The following is a 23,387-nucleotide window of genomic DNA, read 5'->3' as shown; positions in this document are numbered from 1 at the left end:
AAGACTTCTTGTTTGGAAAGAGAAAAACATTATTGCTCAAGAGGGGATATTTTGAATCTGAGAGCTAGTATGGCAGATGCATTGAAATCAGATGCTTGTGTATGGATTTCATTAATGAGATAACTTTCCAAAGTGAGAACAAAGGGTTTATTTTGCTTCTGGGACAATGTAGGAGCTGCTCCATTGTTAGTGAAGGAAGGTAACTCCAGGAAAATGGGACATGACATTTGAAGATAGTTTATAGTGCCAGGTTGCTAACTGAGACGTGAAGTGGCAGATTAAACATAGATGCAGATAAAACTGAGATGTGGGACTTCTCAAGAAGATCTTTCTTTTAAAAAAAAAATTTTTTTTTTCTTTTTAGACCATCTGAATTTAGAACGATCAAATCAGGAAAGGAAATTCTTTAGGATGATGCATTTCTCCTGTTGTAACATTACCCACTGCTGAATGCATCTTGGGGCAATGTGCTTTATTTATTTATTCATTCAGCTAGTATGTACCAAAGGCAAACACTATGGAAGTCACTGGGTATAGTGTGGAGAGGGTATTTGACATTGTAAATGTATTACTCGCTAGTATTCTAGGTACTACGGATAAGAGTTACATGTGGCAATGAAAACTTCTAATAGGGGACTTTGATCCAACCATGGAGGTCAAGAAGGAATTTCCTGACCAGGTGATGCTTGAGCTGAGATTTGAACAGGAGCGATGGAGCTGACCCAGGGGAAGGGAAGGGTATTCTTGCAGAAGGAACAACATGTTCAAAGGCCCCGTGGTAGGAGGGAAGGAGGGCAGACGAAGGAGAGAGAAACCTAATATGACTGGAATAAAAAAAGTAGAGTAGAAGTATGAGATGAAATTTTGGGAACAGGTAGAAGCTAAACCATCCATGTTTTGTGGTTAGAGATAGGATTTTTAAAAGCTATCTTTAGATCAATGAGAAAACCATGGGGAGTTGATATTACCAGATTTGTGTTTAGAAAAGACTTCCCATTTGCACTCTGGAGATCTGATGGGAGGGACTCACTGGCCTACAAATCATGTGAGCCAATTCTATCTCTCTATCTCTCTCTCTCTATCTATCTATCTATCTATATCTATCATCTATCTATCTATCCTTTTGTTTCTGTTTCTTTGGAGAACACTGAGTAATACATCAACTATCCTTTCCCCACCTATTCTACCCCAGCCTTAGCACTGAGTTTGGAAACCAATGAGTTAAGGCCTTGAGAGGATGTTGGGGAAAAGAAGGAAGAAAAATTCACTGGGAATGTATTAGAGGCTCTAGTATCCCTATTTGATCCTTTCCCTCTTCTAGCCTTAAGATATAATAAAGAATGATGATTAAAAAATGGAAAATAGTTTTTAATAGAAGTAAAAGCAATTTTGCCTTTAATTTTCAATTTTAATCAAAGCATGGAATTGTACAACACAGCTCAGCTAAGGATGAATAGAGGAAATTGACCTTTCTGGAAGGTTAGTAAGACTCATCACCTTCCTGAGGAATGAGTACCTCACCACTTATATTAACAGTGCTTCTTAACTATTTGGGTCTTGAGTATCTTTAATAATCTGATGAGTACTAAGGCCTTGGACACATTCTCTCCTGAAATCTCTGATTAAAAATCATACGCTTAACATTTTGCTGTGCTTTCAGATGTTAATGGATGCCATCTTAAAAACTCCTGCATTGGGAATATCATTTAATAGAAATCTGGCTGGTAGACAGTGTGATAGAGTGGAAAGAATTGTATGTGGAATCCTAGGACCTGATTCAAGCTCTAGCTTTGTCACATATTAACTGAGTGACTTTAAGCAAATGGCTTCAAATCGACAAGTCTCCATTTCTGCAGCTGTAAAATGGGATGACAATACCTAATACAGAAGGCTGTCCTGCTATTAAATTAGATTGGAAATGTAGAGAACTTTGTAGACTTCGAAGAGCTATGTGGATGTAAGATGATGGTATCTGTTCATTAGACAAACTCGTCAGTCACTTAGGCAGGCCTTGCTTGAATCCTGGGACACAGGAAAGGTGAGCTTTGATGCGGAGCACTCAAATGCTTAAAGTCTTTACTACAGGGACAGGCAGCGTATAGGAAGTTATAGGAATAGAAGCAGACAGGAAGCAAAGAAGAAGATGCAAAGGTACTGAGAGGAGGATGGAAAGATGCTAAAAAAATAGCATCTTTTCACTATTTTGCTTAGAGTTGCAAGAGGCCACTTGGGTATAGATGCCTGGGTGGAACCAGAAATGAGTATATTTGAGATTTCTGATTTCATTGGGTGAAAAGGCCTAAAGATGGGTAGGTCTTGAGGTCTCCTTAAATCCAAAACTTTGAAAAGTCAATTGAGAAAATTCGGTCAGTAGGTATTCCGTCACTTTGGATGTGCTGCCTGAGGGTCAGAGAATAGAGAGCCAAATGTAACAGGAATTCTCGTGGAGGATCACAGTGTTCTTCTGATAAACCTCCTGTGGCTTTTTAGGGCTTGAGCTGGTCTTCAGCTTGCAAATCACAGTGATGGAACTTACAACTAAAAAGAGATTTCTGCCTCCCAAGGAGCTTGCATGCTGATGATCATGTTTGAGGAACTTGGGACTGGTTTGTGTTATGGTTACTTCCCGGTAAAGAAATCTAAGTATGAGATGAGCTGACTGGTCTAAGATCACATTGCTATCTTGTAAGAGGTGTCTGTGAAACTCCTAGTCTTTGGCATTTTATATTGTGCTGAGACCTATCCCTGAGAGGTAGCCTAGTGTGGGATTAAGAGCTCAGCCCCCGGCAGCTGACCCATGGAAGCCCAGCTTCCCCATTTGCTAGATGTCTGACCCCGGCAAATCATTCCAATTCTTGGTGCCTCAGTTTCCTCTTCTATTAAGTAGGAATACTGACATGCCTACCACATGGGGTTGTTGTGAGGATGGAAAGTATTGCTAGACCTGAAGTGTAAGAGCTGTGCCTGGCATGTAACGGCCATTTAGCCATGCCTACGATAGCGCATCTCAGTTTGAGAAGAGAGAAAACGCGAACTCAGAAGATCGCAAGCAGAAAGTTTGGAGTCGTGAAGTCACTGAAACTGAGTAGTCTTAGGCACTTAATAAAGTGGACCCCCTTTAACACTAATAGGAATGGTGCCTGTAGCTCATCTTATGTGGCTTGACCTCATCCTTCAGGTCTTAGTTCAAATGTCACCTCCTCCAGGAAGTCACCCCTGATTGTTGAAGGCTTCCCTTCACCCCCTGCCCAGTTATTCTATATTGCATCATCTTAATTCTTTCCCTTGAAGCCCTTATCACCATCTGTAATTCTCATTTTACTTACTTATCTACTTGTTCTTTGTCCATCTCCCTTACCAGAAACGTCAGCTTCTTGAGGGCAGGGGTCTGGTCTGTCTTGTTCATCTCGAACATCACTTTGCCTAGCGCAGTTCCAAATGCATCAACATGTTCAATAAACAATCTTAAGTGTGTGTGGTGTACATCAGGAAACTTCCAGCTTCTCTAGAAGTTCATGTGATGGGGAACAAGTCTGGAACAAAACTTGAAAATTCATGGCACTCAACACCTCTATCAATCACCTCTTGTGACCTTTCTCCCCTGAAATGGTGATTTTATTAGCAGGACACTTCACCTCCTGCCAGCCCTATGATTAATTATCCCTATGCATCCTATATTACATACAGAGCAGCAAGTAACATCCAGTCTCCCCACGTCATGAGCTAAATGGAAGCTTTCCTTCTCTGCCGCAGGCATGGATAATTTTAGTGCCTTTATTTTTCTGATGGATGAAAGGAGTCAGTGCTGAGCGTTCCAGACAGATCTATTGGTGGCTGCCTCGTCCTCCATTTCAGATTCTATTTGTAAACACCACCATGCTCTTCACCTTCTAATTAGAAACTGATTAAGGTAGAGTGCATAAACATGACACAGAGGGCACCAGAGATCATGGCAACATGAGCTTGTTTGCCTGAAGAGAGATGACACTGGCTTTTATACTACAAAAGGAGCACTACCTTGAAATTAAAATTTTTATTCGGAAACCAGTGGCGCTGAGGAAAAACCACCTGAGAAGCAATTACAAGGTGATAAAATGTGTGGATGTTTAATCCATGTTGGTGGTTCACTCAGTTTGCCATTTTAATTCTGAATTTGGGGTTCTCCAAAGGCGTTGCATGCGTCTTAGGCTTTGCCGAGGGACTTTCTGCAGGCACGTGGGCTGGCTGCAGGTTTCTGGGGCTGCTATAGAGGTTTGCCTGATAAAATACAATTATCTGTGCCGCAAAGAGGATAGCAAACCATCAACCAAAGGTAGAAGGAATTATTGTGCCCGGGACTTCAGCTACACCGAATGTAGCTCTAAGTTGTTACACAACTTTTTAAAAAGGAGTTAGTTTGGGTTGGAGCCTGAGGGAAGATAAAGTAGTAGCGAAAATGTGCTGTCTTAGGAATCAGGAGACCTGGGGTACAGTCTGGGCTATTTCTTATGAAGTTCCCTAGCTCAAGTAAGTAACTGTCTACTCTGCCTCTCTGACATCTCATGTGTAAAATGAAGGAGGGGGCTGGATAATTGCTGAATTCCTTTAGCTATTTCTTTCTCGGGCTATGTATAGTCAGGTGTTCTTGACAGTGGTCATCTAAAACAGTACTTATTTTATTTGAAACATTTAAACTGAGAATGTGAAGACAGGGACCAACTTTGATTTTTTTTTTTTAAGATTTTATTTATTTATTTGACACACAGAGAGAGAGAGAGAGCACAAGCATGGGGAGCGGCAGGCAGGGGGAGAGGGAGAAGCAGACTCCCCCCTGAGTAGGGAGCTCGATGTGGGACTCGATCCCAGGACCCTGGGATCATGACCTGAGCCAAAGGCAGATGCTTAACTGACTGAGCCACCCAGGTATCCTGGGACTGATTTTGATTTTAGTGAGGGAACTTTGTACTGGGCATGAGGTAGAATGTTCTTTTATCATGGGAGCTTGGAACTTTGCACTTAGGACATTTGGGGACCCAGAGGTACTGTAAGGTGAGATTCAGCTACACCCACCCCACTGGATGGGATTTTCCAGGCAACACATTCCTCCTATCTCTTAGTAACTCAAGTCTCTTTACTGGATTTAGAGACAAATTCCTGGCATATTCTCAGCCATTTTGGGGGGGCAAATGAGGTCGAGAATCCTGTTGGTCTTGCTTACTACTACTGGAAGTACTCTGGCACAGAGTAGGTACTTAATAATTATTTGTTAATTTAATAAATGAATAAGTGATTAGGCACAATAGACTTAGGGGAAAAAGGAGGAGGGCTTGGAGGGCTTCTTAATTTCATTTTCATTTGAAACTATCAGTTCTTCTCTGTTATGGCTTCTGAGCAATCCTGGAAGTACTTTGGTACCCAGAAAATTGCCATTTTTCTGAGGAAGGAAGTGAGCCAGTGCAGGAAGATTCTTTCTGTGGTGAAATTAGGTCTCTTCCTTTCCCCTCCATGATCCAGTTAGAACTAAACAAACAGATATGTTAGATTAGAAGTGAGCCTCAAGAAATAGTCCAGAAACATAAGGATGTTACCTAATTTAGTCTTCGTCTGTCACCCACTGTCCCTTCCTCTCACTTCTCTAAACCTTCCCTGAAACCGCAGGCTACTCTCTGTTCTAGCTTCCTCTAGAGCATTTCACTATTGTGCTAGAGAACATTTATCATTTATATCCCACATCTGTATTTCTAGCTTGGCCATGACCTTCTCAAAGATGGTATCTTATCTTTTTTTCTTTCTGAATCCTTTTTAATGCAACTTCTTTATCCACATTTGCTGAGAAAGAAGGTCCTTCGGAGACGTTTGTGATTCTTTGGAGCATGAATGAGGAGGAAACAAACCTTAAGTGAACAGTGCTGATGATTTGGTAGCATCCGATGTGTGCCCAGGACCCATTGGGAGGGCACGAAGCAAAGAACAGATGCAGTTTCCATCCTTAAGCTTCTTACAGTTTAGTTAGGCAGTGAAGATCTATACATAAAAAATAATTTGAGATCTTTAAAAAAACAGATTAAAGTCAAGTGCTAGGTTGTATGGATACTGGCGATTTGATCCTTGTGGCATTCAGAGGAATCAAAAACTGCTAAGGATGACATCTTATTTTCTAAAGTGACGACAATACACCTTTAAAAACCCAGTGTAGTCACAACCCCATTCTAGAAACAAATACTCTCAAACAAAACAGCCAGCCAGTCAATTTCTTATCTATCTTAGATTTACAAATTATAGGGTACTTATGGTCTCTGCCTGTCAGGTAGACTCACCCTTGACTTTGTGAGATCACAAAGACATGTGCACATCTTTCTACTCATTCCTAATTACCTGAGTTTTTGTTTCCTAGGTGAATGTGTTCAGACTGCTTTTCTGCTGATGGAGGCGGATAGGGGGGCTGACTTTCAGCCAGTCCTGTGGAATTCCTGGCATTCCTCAGACGAATACCTTAGAAAATTATTTAATGATTTGCATAACTAAACTATCACAAATATATGGATCTTCCACATCCCTGTGGGTACATCTTACTTCCTTGTAACTATGAAATTCAACATGAATTGAGTGCCAGCAGTATGGCCAGTTCTAGTCTAGATGTTGAGAATATAGTGGAGTACAAACACACACAAACACACACATACACATACACACACACGTGTGTGTGTGCATGAGAGTGCACAGATTTACATGCACACATGCACCTTCCTGGAGTTTACATTCTATTTGGAGGAAACATACTCTAAATAGTAAACATAATAAATAATTCAATGATATAGCATGTTAGAAGGTGATCAGGGCTCTGGAAATGCACAGGGTTGATGGAGGCGGGGGCAGGGGCCAATGGAATGGGAGTGGGTTGGCATTTTACATAAGTTAGTTAGGAGGGACCTCAGAGACAAGGAGCCACTTGGGCAATGAGGGAAGGAGGTAAGGGAGCAAGCCATGCAGATATCTGGGGAAGAGCATTTTGGTTCAGAGGGAACAGCCAGTGCCAACCCCCTGAGGTGGGAACATGCTGGGTATGTGTGAGGAAGCTCCTAACGGTATGTGTGAGGAAGCTAGAGTAGAGAGCAGGAGGAAGTATAATCAGAGAAGGTTCTATAGAACTGTGCAAGCGACTGTAAATACCTCGGTTTAGATGTTGATGGATAAATAAGAAAAGGAGATTCTTATTTTACATCCATAATTTTTGTGGATATATTTACCAAACTCTTAGTAGACCATTTGCTCCAAATATAATTTTGTCTGCTTTGATTTGCTCCACAAAGCGTGTTTTTTAAGGCCAGTCATCTGTCAGTATGGTATAATGGAAATAACCAGCCCGGATGCAACTCATTCAGATTCGTTTCTGTTTCAGTGTCCCTGTCCTTGACCATAAGATGAAGCTGTTAAGCTAAATCAAAAGGGGAAATATTTGTTCTGTGTATCAACTCTAGTTCATTTTAGTGGTTGTTTAAAGTGCCCAGAGGAGTCTGCATTCAGCTTTGGGCTGTGCAGTAAAATCCTTGTGATTGACTAGTAATGTCTATCTTGGACACAGGCAAGAGGTAATGGTGAGTATGCTGTGAGCTAACAAGGTGTGAAAACTCTGCCATTCTTCATAGTCTGTTTTCAGGAGAAGGACTACAGAGTTCTGCTGATTTTGCCTTTCAGCTCTGCTCATCTGAAAATATGGCTAGGAGGAGGAAAAATTTATAAATAAAGGATCTTATATATATATATATATATATACTTTAAATATTTTATTTACTTGTCTGAGATAGAGAGTGAGAGCATGTGAGCACAAGCAGGGGGAGTGACTGGCAGAGGGAGAAGCAGGTTCCCTGCTGAGCAAGGAGCCCGATGTGGGACTTGATCCCAGGACCCTGGGATTATGACCTGAGCCGAAGGCAAACACTTAACAGACTAAGCCACCCAGAGGTCCCAGGATCTTATATTTTTTAATGCGACAGTGCAAATCCTCATTCATTGTCATAAAATATAAATTTTCTTTGCTGGCCCTTATGATAAAAATAATACTCTTAGGCTATTCCTCATAAATTAATGAGAAATATTGGACAGGTATTTTCCCAATTTTACAAGAATGAAGCAAAAAGCCGTAACTAATTGCCTAATTAACAAATTAATTTTATTTAACTAGAGTACTTCTATAGTTTATTCTCTCAAACTGGACTTTGGAGAGTGAAAGATGATGCTATTAATAATTACTCCCAGACGACAGGTATCCAGCCAGGCTGGCCCTATCAAATGGACATGTCTGATCACTCTAGCTTTATTTGAAGATCTGAGGTTGGTCCTTGGATTGGGCAGAACTGGAACCCAGATGTTCTTACTCAAAGCCATTTGCTTTTTCCCCAAATTCTGATGCATTAGATACAGTGTAGGATTCTGACAATTGCAGCCGCTGGTTTTTCTGTGCTTACCAGTCACGCACTAGACACTTGCCGCATGCCATCCTAATTTAGTTCTCATAACACTTTAAGGTCAATATTATCCTTCCTATTTTATAAATAATGAAATGAAGGCCGAGAGAGGTGAATTTCACATCATTGTCAAGGTCACAGAGTAGGAAGGGGTATCTATATTCAAGTCTAGCTCTGTATAATCCAAAGTTCAAGTTCAACTCCAGTCTTATTCATTAAAATATTTGTGTTAAAATATTCAGTTCTTTTTAAAAGGAATTCTTTGCCACCAATTGAAACATTTTATATTTAAAATGGGTTTCAAGTAAAACCAAAAATCATGAGCTAGTATATCACCTCGGTGTAATGTTCAGATTTAATCAGTGTTTGAAGAAAGGAGCCTGGGAGGGTATGGGGATTGAAATTAGAGTGAACTCCAGGGAAAACGAGATGGGGAATACCACTCTCTAATATGGATAAAGGAAGCCTTGTCCAAAGAGGGAGATGTTTTGTTTATCTTTCTGCTCCAAAGGGAAAAACTAGGCAGAGTGTATTCTAGGAGAGACTGGAGGGAGTAGGAAGAACCTTTCTAGCTGCTGCTCAGATGTGTGCTAGAACTACAAAGTAAAGATTTTCCTTTGATTAACTCAAACTGCTTAGGAAGGTGAAGAGTTCACCTGTCAATGGGACTTGGTAGTGCTAGCCAGCAGCAAAGAGAAGGTGCTCTAGAGTTCTTGAAGCTAAGCTACCTTTAATCCCTCAGTGATGCATAGGGTCTGGGGTTATGACTCGGGGCTGTGGATCAGGGAGAGTTAAAAGCAATGTTGCAGCCAAAGAAAGAGTAAGTTCATAAAGGAAAGTTACTAACTTATACTTAGAGTCTACTAACTTCAGAGTTGCCTTAGAAATAGTGATTTAATGTGTCTCATCAAGATTTGATATATGTATGAAATATATATTTGAATATATATTTAAACATACATTGAATATGCAGTGAAGGCATATTTGAATATATACATATTTGAATGCATGTACATATATTTAATTTCATTGTCGAAGAAGGTGGACTAAATGAAGAGTTGTCATTGTAGTCCCATGTTCCAAGTAAGACTTGAGCTTTGATGTCTGTCTCTGGTAGCTTACCCACTACCTTGTAACAGAATATCTAAATTATAGCATTGCTTACAAAGAGGGAAAAAATCTGGCTTGATTCCTAACGCCCAAGAATCGAAGTAAGGAAGTGGAAGTCCAGATAGTGATGATCTATAAGGGAAAAGAAATGTTCTCTGTTTTCTGGCTATTTAGAATCCATTGCTGTCCTCCTCAAGACCCTTCAGTCCACACACATGCTTGGTGCTGGTCACAATTTTGCCAGCATTGCAACCTGTGTACCTATCTTTCTATTTTTGTGTATCCCTGCACCCCCTTATTCTCTACCACACTTACCATAGTGCTGAAAGGAAATAGAATTTTCACCATTCCTTGGTTAGATCCTAGATAAATAAGCAGTTTTTATGTTCATGGATGATCAACATTTTTTAAAAAGATTTTATTTATCTGAGAGAGAGACAGAGAGAGACAGAGAGAGAGAGTGCACATGAGCAGAGGGAGGGGCAGAGGGAGAAGCAGGCTCCCTGCTGAGCAAGGACCTGGGATCATGACCCGAGCTGAAGGCAGCCACCTAACTGACTGAGCCACTTGGGTGCCCCAACAATTCTGATGTCATGGAGAATAAAGAAGGTATAGAGGACCAAAAAAAAAAAGAAAAGAAAAGAAAAAAAGAAAAAAGAAGGTATAGAGGACCAAAGTCTATGATCTTCATTGCATCTCAAATCCCAACCATTTTTTATGACCAGGTTATTGCATGCTAACCTCTAAGTACTCGTTTTAGAACCAGTAGTATTGTAGAACAGGGTGCTTTGATTTCAAATCTGCTTCCTGCTCCACAAAAGCTAGCAACAACATTGCAAATAATCAAGCTAGTATGTGTGCGTAATAACCTAACCCAATCAATAATTTAAGGCCTGTATGGATGTAGCTGTGTGTGCTCCTCACTCCTTAGTTTTGTTGTATTTCTGTTAGTTTTGTTGTTTCTGTTGTTTGCTTCCAAATCCACTGGAATGTCTATGGACTGAAGAGATGTCAGGGTCACAGTGAGAGTAAACGGGTGGTGTTGGTCAGTGAAACAATTCAAGCAGGACCCGAGAGGGGCTGGGAATAGTATCAAGACAGAGGTTGAGTGATCAAATTGAGGTGACAGGATAGAGCCTTGGTCTTTGGAATAAGACTGGTGTATACGGTGAGAGCACAATTAGCGGCAAGAAAAGCTTCACGTTGAATCTCGTGACTGGTTGAACTGGAGATTTAAAAGTTCCCTGGGCAGGGCAAGAATTGGCTTTAGATCTTGGGGGTGTCTTGAGCCTTCTGGGGATGTACCAGTGGTACCACTCAGGTGCCGTGCAGGGAAGCAGACAGATCCTGAGTATGCCTCAAGAGAGAATGTATGTGTGTTTGGTGGTGGTGGGGATGTGGGGGAGGTCCATGTCCACACAATATTTCAGAACAGAGGTTCAGAGCAGTCCGTGAATTTGGGGATTTTGGATAGGGTCACCGTATTGTGGGTCCCTAAGATTCGTTGATTCTCTAGGAGGACTCTCAAGACTCGGCATGAAATAATATTTACAGCTAGGATTTATTATAGGGAAAGGATGCAAAGCAAAATCAGCAAATGGAAAAGGCAAACAAGAGTGTAGTCCAGAGGAAACCGGGCATGAGCTTCCCCGAGTCCTCTCCCCGTGGAGTCTCATAGGACATGCCTACTTCCTCAAGCACTGAATGTGACCTATGTGTCAGGGAAGATCAGGAGAGACTCCGTGCCCAGGGTTTTTATTGAGGGCTGGTCATGTATGGCCTGGAACGAAATTCCAGGCTCCCAGCATAACCATGTTATTTGTACAACCTATGTACGCACAGTAAACCACTCTCCTCAGTTAGGAACCGTGGTGCCCTCCTGGAAGCCCAGGTTCCCAGGGGCCAGCTGAGGGCTACCTTTGCAAGCAGATCTTTCTTAGAATAGCAGCTGCAGACCTGCTGTGTTAAACTCTTGTCCACACAGTCACCTAAGCCATAATTCTGTCAAAAATTGGGATGGCTGCCCCCCTGGTATTAGGGAGAGCCTTGCAGAGGTGGGGGGGGATTCTTATTTTGGGTGTCTGCAAAGAATGTCCTGAGATTCTGCTTTGTGCTTCCTGGCGGAGTGAGAACCGCAGGTATCCTGGGTGTGGGGGCCAGAGAACCAGCCTCCCTGGAGTAGTAGGCCATGGCTGTCCATTTAATGTCACTCCCTGCTCATCTGCCAGGCAGGCTGTCTCTCACTAATCACATTCCTGTAGGCTGCAGAGGGGCGGTTTCCAGCTTTGTGACACCGAGGCCCTGAATTCCCTCATTACTGCCCCCCCGCCACTCCCCATCTTTGCTCTGAAGTCTGTCAAGGCAGGATCCAGATCAGATTCATTCTTGAAACCTCGAGTGTTCTAGAACAGAGACTTGCACAGAGTAAACGGTCAGTGCCTAAATGTATTTACTGAGACACATGTAGGGTTTGCCACCTACCAACCTCAAAGGTCTCCCTCAAAAGACTGGCAGGCTTAAAATCTTGTGCCCAAAGATCTGGATCTTCTGGCCAATTTGAGACCGCAAAGAAGAGAAAACATCCAGCTGGGTCTGAAATAAGAACGTAAGCAAGGAAGCTAAAAATAAATAGCAGTGGGGGATTCCTCAATTCAGGCAGGCTATGACAGCCCCCAGTGTCATGCAGCTCTGTGCTGTGAAGAAGAGGAACACATTTAGAAGGTTTAACGAGGGGGGAATTCTATCACTGTTGAAAAGCCTGAGCGAACAAATGACATGTGATTTTCCTAGACAGGAGCGTGATATTCCCTCCCCTCACCCCTTAAATCCCTGGGCAACGTGACATGCTTTCTGACTTCCCAAATACAATCAGGTCACCCATCCCTGAGAGAGTCAAGTCCAGTGAGCGGGATGCAAAGTCTCAACCCTACACTCTGAGTGGCTGCTGGGAATGGCATCGCCCACCAGGACCTCTGGCTTCTGGACACTGAGTCATTAACTGGGGTATGAACATTAGAATGAGCTTTTGAATCAGTAGTGGCTTTCAAAGCCTTTTAGCTGTAGAAGCCTCACATAATTTTATGCAGAAGTGCAAGAGATGAGGCAGCTGACTGGTTTCCCCCTCCTCCACTGGCCTGAAGTTGTTTCTGAGGAACCCTTGGGGGTCGTGCAGGGGTGGGCTGCCTGCAGACAACCTGCTCGCTTGCCTCAGAGCACAGTGTGAAGCAACGCTATGCTCTAGACCTCTCACTTACACACAAGGACATTGACGCCTGAGGTGAGGTGATTCGTGCAACATCAAGAAATTAGTAACAAAGATGAGATTTGAACGCCAGAGCAGTGACTCTCGATTTATTGCCATTTTAGAGTCTTCCTGGGTTCCAGGGTCTCACCAAGCCACCCATACACCCATACACAAAAGTCCACCCAAGGGCAGGACCCCTGGGTCAGGGTGTCAGGTGCATCTGCTGACTAGAAGAAACAGAAGAGGGAACAAATCCTTGTGGTTGTGGTGAGCTTTCAGAGGTGCCATCTTGGCTGGGCAACCAGCACAGTGGGAGAAAGGCTGAGAAACCACTAACAGAGCAGTGTTAATAAAAGACTGTGAGCATGATTTCAGTTACTGATGTGGTTTGGAGTGTTGTGCTTCGGAGCCAATGGCCGAGGAAGAATTCTTGAGAAGTCTTGGGTGCAAAAAGGTGGTTTTATTAAAGCCCGGGGACAGGACCTGTGGGCAAGAAGAGCTGCACTGGGGTTGTGAGAGGTGACTGATTATATAAGATTTTCTATCCTATGGAGGGGAGAGTGATGTTAGGGCTCCAGGAAATTGAGTCTATAGGTTTCTGGAGATTGTTTTTTTCTGGTAAATCGTTCAGACAGTTGCAGACTGATGACGATCATGTCCTGCAGCACGGTGAGCTCTCTCAGTTAACCATTTGTTTTCCCCTTTCCTTTGTTCTAGGGCAGCTTGGGGTGCCTGAGGAATGTCACACAGATCCCACCTGGGGGGTGGGTTGCGGGGTGTGAGCTTGTGCTTTGCCCTACAGCTTGCCTTTTGCTCCCTCATCGCTACGGAGGCTAAGACTGACAGCATCTTTGTTTAGGGCTGTGATAACCAGCTGCCCCGTTCGGTATTAGCCATTAGTTTTGGAGTCTCCCCCAAACTGTAGGCTCCAAGAGGGCAGGATCTTTGCATCTTCTGCTCTGCATCGAATCTCTAGTCCCACACACGTACATGGTTGGTGCTGAGTAAATACTGGGGATTGTTATGGGCTGAGTTGTGTCCCCTCCAAGTCCATATGCTGAAATCCTAATCCTCAGTACTTCAGAATGTGACTGTTTTTGGAGATAGGGCCTTTAAGAGGGGATAAAGGTAAAAGGAAGTCATGTGGGTGGGCCCTATCCAGTATGACTGGTGTTCCTATAAGAAGAGGAGATGAGGACACAGACAGGCACAGAAGGAGACTAGGTAAGGACAAAGACAAGAAGGCGGCCACCTTAAAGATGAGGAGTGAGAAACCTCAGAAGGAACCAACCCTGCTGCTGGCACCTTGATCTCAGACTTCTAGGCTCCAGAACTGTGTTGCTTAAGCCACCAAGTCTGTGGTATTTTGTTAGGGCAGCCCGAGCAAGCTAATACAGGGATTAAATAAAAAAACATTCATAGCTAGGTGTGATGTTTCTGAGTTTGTGGCTCTAAATCATTTGCAATAACACATTTGACATTCCTATGAGAGAAAGATGAGGTATTCCTCATCTTCCGTTCGAATGATCTTGAATGGTTACTGATTCATGGTAACACATAATGAGAATTTATTCCATTCGTAGCACAGATTCTGAACTGAGTGTTATCTATAATCACTTCCTCCTGCCTAGTCCCTAAACTTTTGCTGTTAAAATGTTTGGAAGTTTTTTGGTCTCCAATTTTGGTTTTTACAAAGCAGAGGGAGAAAGGAGAAGCACAGGTAGCAACAAAACTATAAAGCTAATTAATACCTCAGATTACCATTAGAAGGTGTTGACAGAATATCTCTTTTAATAAACCCTGTGAACAGTAAGGGTTTTGCCGCTGTCATCATTTCTCTGGAAGAAGCAGGTGCTTCCTTCTGTGTCTAGTCTCCCAAAGTAACTTTAACTTGTTCACCATAAATTACTAAAAAGAGAGATAGGAGAGACCACACGCTTTGCAAACCATTGTGGGGTAGATAATTAGACACACTGGCATTGCTGGTTTCTAGCAGGTGTTTCCTGGCACTGCTGAGCCTGCTTTTAAACCGGGAGGAGGGGGTGGGGGGAGGGGAAGGGAATGGATAGGGACACAGGCACTGAAAACCTGTCATAATATAGGACTCTCAGAAAGTATCACAACAGGGGCGCCTGGGTGGCTCAGTCAGTTAAGCGGCTGCCTTTGGCTTGGGTCATGATCCCAGGGTCCTGGGATCGAGCCCCACTTCGGGCTCCCTGCTCAGCGGGAGGTCTGCTTCTCCCTCTTCCTCTGCCTCTCCCCCTGCTTGTGAACTCTCTCTCTCTTTCTCTATCAAATAAATAAATAAAAATCTTTACAAAAAAAAAAAGAAAGTATCAAAACATTGGATGTCACCAATCCCCTTTTTATATTTAGAGCTTCCCTGAAACAGGTCAGCTGGTTAGACAGGAACTCTGGATTAATGTAAATCTGACTGTAGTACAGAGGGTGGGTCCCTTAACCTTCGTAAGCCTCCATTTCCTCATCTGGAAGATGAATGTAATGATAGTTTACACCTCATAGGATTTTCGTGAGAATTAATGAGATGAGCTTAGCACAGGATGTTAATAACTTAATAAAAGCTAGCAGTATGGCTGTTAAGTAGACTTCCCACAGTGCTCAAATACTTGCAGGGATGGAGAATTCACTAGCTTCATCCTTCCTTCAGTTCAGAAAACATCCAGTAAACTGGGAGTGAGGTGACCTTAATTCAAGGCTCTGATCTGTTAACTTTTAAATAACAGCGTTGCTGGTTGGCATCCATCACAGGATTGCTGTAAGGAGCAAATGAGAGAATGTAGAAGCTACAGCAACTTATTTTATTTTTATTGATTCCCAGGGCTGAACAGACCAAACCTTAGCCATCTAGCACAATTATTCTCAAGTCTGAACAAGTTTGGACTTAGGAAAACTAGTATCCTGTAAATGTTGTGAATCCTAATGTGTGTTCCAGGAAAACACATATCCTGTGAAAAAGGTAAAAGGTATTTCTTGGGGAACAGAGTTTCTCACTAAATAAGCCTGGCAAACACACTGTACCCATGACCGCCTCAGAGATTCACAAGGCCTATGGTAATATGAAAGGCCCTGAGAAGTCCTGCATTCAAGAAATCTGTTGGACTTTGCTCACCCAAATTCCTTAAATGTATTTGCCCTTGGAGCCTTCCTGCAGGGAATACCCCTTAACATCTCATTGTGCAGGACACCATTTTTTTTGAAAGATTTTATTTATTTATTTGACAGAGAGAGACACAGTGAGAGAGGGAACACAAGCAGGGGGAGTGGGAGAGGGAGAAGCCGGCTTCCCGCCAAGCAGGGAGCCCGATGCGGGGCTCGATCCCAAGACCCTGGGATCATGACCTGAGCCTAAGGCAGACGCTTAATGACTGAGCCACCCAGGCACCCCAGGACACCATTTTGGAAATGCTGCCAACACTTGAGACATTCACAAAGGCTTTGCAGTGTCCTCAATCTTCTCTTGCTAAGTATTATTCTTTTAACTATGTTCCATGATTTTGAGTCTCTTTTACTATCATGATCATTTTTTTTCACGTGTTCCATGCATTTGCATTTGATTTTGTCTACTCTGTACTTGAGCACACAATCCTAGGTGTGGTGGACAATTAGACTAGACAAGGATAGACATCCTCTAGGACGGGGGGCTTTGTGTGGCAAGAGAATCATGGAAGAGGAGGAGGGTCATGTAGGTCATTGCCAGTCTCTAAATTTTCTTTGTTTTCAATGCACAAATCTCTCCGAATATCACAAGGCATGCCACCAAGATCCCTGGGGTCACCCCATCTTTGGATCTCAACAGCATTCATCCGGGCAGAGAAGCAAACGTACTGTCCCTCTGTCTGGACACCAGAGGCCCCTAGAGGGCAATGTAGTCACAAGAATAGATTTTGACAGCTCGGATTCCCAGGATTTTCTGGGCACTAAGCCTATGAGGCTGCTACTCTGAGGAAGGGCTCTACTCTTTCAATTTATTTTTATTTTTATTTCTCACTGAATGCCTTAGGAATAGTCAAAATGCCAACCGGTGCATAAAGGCAAACATTGAGGAAGGGTAGAGGTCCCAGGGGAAAGACAGCCAGGGCCTCAGAGAGGAGAGGGATCTTCAGTCAGCTGCCCTGTGAGGTGGCTATGGCTCTCATTTCATTGTTCTTCTCTCTGTTGCTATTATTATGCCTCTGATTTAGGGCTGCAGTTACCAGGAAGGATTCATCTTTATCTTGAGCTGGAGCAAACTTCTTTAAGAGCAAAAAATACCTTAATGTTCCTGGGCTCTGGGTTTTCAAATTTGATAAAAATTTAAAGGCAAAGGGAAAGTGGACGTTTCTTGCAGTAAGTAATGAACTGTTGTATATCATGACAGAATCAATATCCACCATCATGCTGGTGGTGAAGAGCAGAGGCTCAGCCAGTGCCGAGTCACAGTCTCACATCTGCCACTTACCGGAAAGGTAGACTTGGGCAAGAGTTTTCAGCTCCGGGAGCCTCGGTGTCATTGGTTAGATACACGAGGAAGCTCTGTCGACCTCAAAGGATGGTGATGAGGATTAAACACAATGACAGATAAAAAACACCTTGTGTAACAGGAGCTCTCAAAGTGTGGTTCCTGGGCCACCAGTATCATGTGAACTGGGAACCTGTTAGCAATGGAAATGCTTGGGCTCTATGGAAGATCTATGGAGTCAGAACCTGATGATCTGTGATTTAACAAAAGTGATCTGTGTTTCACTCTAGGTGACCTTGAGGCATGCTAAAGTTTGAGAAATGCTGTTGTACAGAAACTGGCTGGTAGATGCACAAAATAATAGTGTTTTATCATTGTTGTTATGAATTACTGCTGGGAGTACAAAATAGACAGTCCTTACTCGAAGAGATGAACAGTCCTGTTAATAGGAAGATCAAAGTGTTGCATGTGAAATGACCACCGAAGAGAAGTAGAAATTGAGAGGAAGGAGGAAGGAGAAACGGTGCTTGCGGACCAGTAAGGCGTGACAAAGCTTTGTGGTGGTGGTGGGTTTAAAGGACGGATACTATTGCAAAGGCAGCTGGACATGAGCAGGGCATTCGGGTTGAGGAGATAAGCAGCAGTGAGAGCTGTGGGTTACAGGGGAGAAGGATCGAGAAGTATTGAGGTGGCAGCTAACTCAACATTTGTTTAAAATTTCTGACCATCCATTATAGGCCAGACACTATCCTGCCCTGTGGATATGGAGATGAGGAAGACCTGGGGCAACAGATTCTTTAAGGCACCTTAAGAATTGTGGAATTGGATGTCCTCCTTCTTACCCTCCTCAATAATATAAATACCATGTGTTGAGGATTTACTATGTATTAGACACTGTTTTGAGTACTTTACATGAATCTGCTCACTTAGTTCTAACAAAAACCTGATAACATATGTATTATTAGTAGTAGTATTGCCGTTTTATACACAAAGAAGCCATGGCTTAGAGAAGTTAAATAAATTGCTACTAGACATGCAAGTAATTAAGTAGAGGAACTGGGAACTAGGTCTGTCTGATTCTGAGGGGCCCTTGGTCAGTTCTTCTTGAGGGCTGGAGGGTTTGTGTGGCCGAACCGATTGTGGTCACCCAAAATTGCATTTGTTCCTTTCCACTCCCCAGGCCTCCATGGAGTTAGGTGAGGCCATGTGACTAATTCAGGCCAAAGAAATGTGAGCAGAAGGTACATGTACATCTTCTGGACTCAGGCATTGAATAACCTATACATAATTCTCCAGCTTCTCTTCTCCTGCATGGGTGATCCAGAGAGTAGATTTGTACTCTAGATGTACCATTATAGGATCATGAAGCCTTTGTTGGCTTGCGTCCCTGAGGAACTTTCTGGAGCAGATCCAGGTCTCTGATGGATATGTAGCTTAAGCAAGAAATACCCCTTTGTCAAGTTAAGAGGCTGTGATTTAGGGGTTATTTGTTACTGCAGCAAAAGCCTAGCCTATGTTGACTAATACAGTTAGGGTAAAATTAGATGTATAAAATTGAAAGAATCCTGAATTTTGACCTAAGAAATTTCCAATCTAGTTTATAGGCAAGCTGAACTATTGCAGGTTTTGTTTTTGTTTTGCAAGAAATGGAAAGTATTTTGTCTCTTTTAGAAACTGAAGAAAAGTTAGACACAGGAGTATATATTACATATGGCACTTTCTGAGATAATCGTGTTTTAAAATCTTTCCAGTTTGATAACTGAAACCAATCCATCCCGGGATCCTGAAAAATCCAGCATTTGAAGTTTATTCTAAATTTGACTGGCTTCTTCATATACGCAGAATCAATACACACACACACACACACACAGACACACTTACATACACACACAAACAGCCACACATGTGTGTATTTGCACACATCCAAACAAACAAAAAACAAAAAAAAGGGAATTTATTTCATATACTTGTGTGTCCTAATTTTCAGTCTGGGAAAATATGATTACCTGAGACATTTCTCCTAGTTGCCCTGAGGAATGTCTTCAGAATTCGGTCCCCAAAGCAGGACTTGATCCTGAAGTCCACATCCAATCCTTTCTCTTCGCCTTTGGCAGATGAAATATGATGGCACTTGTCTCTGTTGTTCTGGCTGCCAGCATGGGTATAGTACACCTCTTTCCATTTGCTGTGCTCCCTAAAAAATAGGTTGGGAGTTCTTTCAGACCTTTTAGATTCTTGGTGTGAGCTTGAAGCTCAGCTGAGGTGGGTAGGATCCCTGAGCCAGCTGGACTATTCTGGTTTTTATTTTTAATGTTAAACTACAACAAGAACCTCCTTTGAAAGAACATAGTACCATGGTGGATCTTTCAGCCAGGTAAAAGTTCAGGAGCCAATTGCCAAGGGAAAGTGAAAGACAGTGGGAGAAGGAGGTGTTATTTAAACATTCATGTATAGACCAAATAGGTCCAGGATCAACATATTCATTTATATGGGGATCTATAACTGGGAAAAATCACATTTCAACAATGAGTATATTCATAACGAAATTCAAATGTGGAATTAATAGTTGTTGTTTATTTGGTTTTCACAAAGCCAAAGTTTATTGAGATGTGGAATGCTAAGGGGCAGCTGTGTTATTAAACAAATATGCCACAGAAGAGTCCAAGGGTGGGGTGATCTTTTGTCTAAACTGGGTAAAGAGTTGGCCATATAGCATTAGAAGTTCTAGGATGGAAGCTGGGTGTGTTTGGACCAGCATGGCAGAGGGGCCAAGAAGATATAACGTCAGATCTTGGGTTGGGAGGTCCTATGCATGTCAATCAACATTCGTGGACTTCAGTCCCCTCACCTGAGAAAGAGAGATTGGGTCATTTATTCAATAAATATCTATGTATTTTGAATTTCCTGAATGCTGGGGATACAGCAGGGGAATAGGATCATTGTGGTTGTGCTCTCACATAAACAATCAGATAAATGAACCAGCTATTTTTGGTTAATTAGCACTTCTATGAGGAAAAAAAAAAACGGGTTGAAGAGATAGAAATAACCAAGGGATAGGGAGGTAATTTAAGTTGAATTTGAACAACAAGGGAAGAGAGCTATGTTAAGTTCTGAGACTGAGACCAGGAGCAAGAAATGTGCTAGAAGCCGAACAGGCCAGGGAGCAGAAGAGGTAGGAGATCTGGATGGGGAGCAGGCAAGCTACAAATGCCATAGGGCCATGCCAACCATGGTGAGCTGTTTGGATTTTAAATGACATTTTATTTTATTTTATTTATTTATTTTTTGAGAGCTAGAGAGAGCATGCATGTGAGTGAGGGAAAGGCAGAGGGAGAGGGAGAGAGAATCCCAAGAAGTCTCCATGCTCAGTGTGGAGCCCAATGTGGGGCTCGATCTCACCACCCTGAGATCATGGACTGAGCCAAAATCAAGAGTCTGATGCTTAATGGACAGAGCCACCCAGGTGCCCCATGAGCTGTTTGGATTTTATTCCAAGTGCAATGGGAAGCCATTAGCAGGCTTAAGTAGAGGAGTGACATGATCAGACTTCTACATTTTTAAAAGGCTTATTCTGGCTGCTTGCTGAAAACAGATTATTGAGCGGCCAAGAGTAGGAAGAGCAAGACAAGTTAGGAGGATCTTGCAGGGTCCCAATATTGCATTGGGATCAGGGGAGGCAGAGGAATTTTATTTATTTATTTATTTTTAAAGATTTTATTTATTTATTTGACAGAGAGAGAGACACAGCTAGAGAGGGAACACAAGCAGGGGCAGAGGGAGAGGGAGAAGCAGGCTTCCCACAGAGCAGGGAGCCAGATGTGGGGCTCGATCCCAGGACCCTGGGATCATGACCTGAGCTGAAGGCAGATGCTTAATGACTGAGCCACCCAGGCGCCCCAGCAGAGGAATTTTAAAATCTGCCTCCTTGTGTCTGGCTAAAATAAAACAAAAAACACATCCCACACTCCCAACCAAAAACTCACAAGGAACAAGAATGTTCACTCTTTGAGATGCATGTGCCATTTACTGAATCAGAGATGAAACAGAAAGTCATCAAAGCTCATTATTAGTAAATAATCTCAATCATGGTGTGAAGAGTGATGATTCCTTTTTTTTGGGTATTGATTTGGCCAGAGGACAGAAATCACGTGAATATTTCATATAGAAGCTCTTTACATGGAGACAGTTGGATGCCTAGGTGACGGAAGGACTGATTGCCAAGCAGGGGACAGTGAGGCCCCCAGCGATCAGAAGAGTGGGAAACCCCTAGCACTCCACAGCTTAAGGGGCAAAGGCAAGAGATAGTACACCTGGAGCCCAGGGCCTGGGTCACCCCAGGAAGCTGGGTGGGACTGAGTGGGCGTATCTGCAGGAAGGAGACACAAACTCTACCAGAGGTGCGCGGGAGAAATTAAGCCTGGCTGTTCTCTCTTCCTGCCTTTCAGTCTCTTGCGAGCGCCTCCCATTGGCCAAAGCCACAGGAAACAAGCTGAGGGGGCACCTGGAAACCACATCCTGCAGGCTTTGCTCTGATGCAGTGGACCTGGGGACAAATGGGTCCAGGATCAACGCAGCCCTATCTCTAACCCCTGCATTAACAAAGCTGCAGGTAGTGCCTCCTCGAGTTGGGAAGAATGGACAGTGGAGGCAAGCAACCCCCTATAACTGTCTTAGCACAGTAAGAGCTTAGTTTTCCCTCCCATGACAGTTGGATGCAGGTGTTCCTGATCGGTGAGTAGCTCTTCTCCATGGAGAGATTCAGAGTCTCACCCTCCCTTAGGCTCAGAATCTTTTTCATCTAGCTAGCAAGAGGGGAAAGAAAGCACGGAAAAACCTCATCAGTTTCTTTATTTAATCCTCACAACATCTCTATGAAGTGGGCACAATTATGCTGTTGAGAACAATAGGGGTACAGAAAGGTTAATTAACCATTTGAAGGTCACACAGCTAGTAAATGATGGAACTGAAATTTCTGACCGAAAGAATGAAGAGCTACGTAAGAAGGGTGATCGACAGCAAATTGGCAGATGATTCATTGCTGAGAGTGGCTTACATCTCAAAAAAGAGAAAGAGATTTGGAAAAACAGCGCCAAGAGTCCTAAATCAATAGGATGAAACTGAATGGGGGAACATATACACACTTGCCCTTAAACTCAGAAAAACTACTTTGAAAATGTAATGTTTCCGCTCTCCCTTGGATCTTTATTTTAACTGTGTGGATGTATACTTTTTTTCATTTCTAGGCTGACAGTCATTTCCGAAATAAACAAAGTATAAATTAAAAATAAATGCCTACATACATGTTGGATGAGTAACACCTGGTTTAAGAGAGTTACAAGAAATGGATTAAAGGTCTTAGTTGTCTTTGAGCTTATTATGAATCAGCAGACTGGAGGCGGCATTCAAAAGAGGACTTCCATCAACAGAAGCTAAGCGTCCTAAACAAGGGAGGTGAAAATCTTTATCTACCTGGCCCAACTCCAGTGTTTGGTTCAGAGCATCACATTTGAGGAAGGACAGTGACCCACTAGATTGTTTCCCAAAGACAGTAACAGTGATGGAAAAGGATGGGTTAAACTTAGGAGCAGGAAGGTTAGAGGAAATGTGATCTGGAGAGACAACAGTGCAAGCAGTAGGTTTTCTCTGTGGGCTTCAGGGGACAGAGCCTATAGCTAGAAGCCAAAGGAAACATGATTCTAACCCAATGAGAACAAGAAGTTTCTAACAGAAATGGAATGGGCTAAGTGTTAGGGACCAGCCCCTCAAAACTAAGACCGAATAAAGCTCATGAATGATTTGGGGAGATGAAACTCCTTAACATATTTCGAGAGGTCCTGTGTGTCTGGTCCCTGCTTTACTCTCAGAATACGTGGTTTGCTGTGCTCCTCCTTGTCTCTGCATTCCTGCCCCGATGGCCTTCTTAGTCCTTTATATACATACTGATTTGTCCCACCACAGGACATTCGCATATGGTTTCCCTCTACCGAGAACATTTTTCTACTTTTCTTTCTTTCTTTCTTTCTTTCTTTCTTTCTTTCTTTCTTTCTTTCTTTCTTTCTTTCTTTCTTTCTTTCTTTCCTTTCTTTCTTTCTTTCTTTCTTTCTTTCTTTCTTTCTTTCTTTCTTTCTTT

This window comes from Neomonachus schauinslandi, chromosome 1 (assembly GCF_002201575.2).
Source record: "Neomonachus schauinslandi chromosome 1, ASM220157v2, whole genome shotgun sequence".
Classification (NCBI taxonomy): Eukaryota; Metazoa; Chordata; class Mammalia; order Carnivora; family Phocidae; genus Neomonachus; species Neomonachus schauinslandi.
This window is presented reverse-complemented; position numbering follows the sequence as displayed.